The sequence below is a fragment of the Nestor notabilis genome, unplaced genomic scaffold, assembly GCF_000696875.1.
Source record: "Nestor notabilis isolate BGI_N333 unplaced genomic scaffold, ASM69687v1 scaffold19969, whole genome shotgun sequence".
NCBI lineage: Eukaryota > Metazoa > Chordata > Aves > Psittaciformes > Psittacidae > Nestor > Nestor notabilis.
Window position 1 is genome coordinate 7,049 of NW_009945382.1, and position 1,061 is coordinate 8,109.

The following is a 1,061-nucleotide window of genomic DNA, read 5'->3' on the forward strand; positions in this document are numbered from 1 at the left end:
AAGTCCAGCCAAGAGGACTCCAGAGGGAAGGTGTTGGGTGTCTCAAGCCTCTCACAGGGAAGGAAATCCTGTCCCTGGGGTTAGTTTGCTTTGCTGCTGCCTCTTGCTAAAGGTGCTGCAAGGCAGGAGCAAGGAGAAGGTGGCACAAGGCAAAACTGGCTGCAGCATCCTCCTGTCTGCAAGACAGTGTTCCTGTATTCCCTCTCTGGAAATGGCCACCACATTTGATACAAACCAAAGCTCATTTCCAGGAACTCACTTAAAACCACCTTAAAAGAAACCAACCATGGTGGGGCTGAAATCTTCATGGGTAGAAAAGAAGTAGTGGCCACAGAATGGCTGCAGCCCTGCTCAGAGCCAGTTTAGCTCTCTCCTGTAGGACCACAGAGCCATGTCCTCTCTTCCCACCCCATGCTCTGCAGCGCCCTGTGAGCCTGAGCCCACCCTGATTCCACACTAAATTCCTGCTCAAGGCCTGGATACAGAGGGAAACACTCTCCTCCCATCCTGCTGCACGCATGAGGGTGCAGGGGGCAGAGTCCAGCGGGCAGAGGGAAGTCCCTTTCCTTTGGCAGCAGGGCAGTGGTGAGGTACAAGGTACACAGGTTACCCTATGGACACACTTGGAGGGCAGCTCCAGCTAAAGAGGGGGCCAGGGCCCTGCTCTGAGCTCCTCCTGGTGCGTTATAAATGCTTCCTGCCCTGCAGGGTTTGGGCACCCCAGCAGCAGCTGGCAATTCCCAACCCCCTGATCCGCAGCCATCTGGGAGCAAGGATGCTCGCCTGGCTGAGCACAGCTGGTCCATGCATCCCTTGGGAATGAGCTGCAGCCTCATCCGGCTGCTGACGTCTGCTCCACAGGGAGCTGCCCCTTGTCCCTAATCCCCAGCTTGCCTGGGATGCGCAGTCACGGTGCAGAGGCTGCAACAGCCTGTGGAGGGATCATGGAGCCAGCAGAGCGCAGGGGACAGGACCCGAGTATTCGTTAGCAGCAAGGGACCCTGCCCTGAGAATCCCAGAATCCCAGCCTGCTTTGGGGTGGAAAGGACGTTAAGAACATC

The 1,061-nt window shown here is 56.9% G+C and overlaps 1 protein-coding gene across 1 annotated transcript in view; it reads right to left on the reverse strand.

Annotated features, from left to right (window-relative positions):
• Window positions 1–1,061, reverse strand: part of SMARCD2 (SWI/SNF related, matrix associated, actin dependent regulator of chromatin, subfamily d, member 2) — a gene marked incomplete at its 5' end in the record, with an annotated part of 7,591 nt that overhangs the window by 5,796 nt on the left and 734 nt on the right. The gene's annotated exons all lie outside the window — the stretch shown is intronic.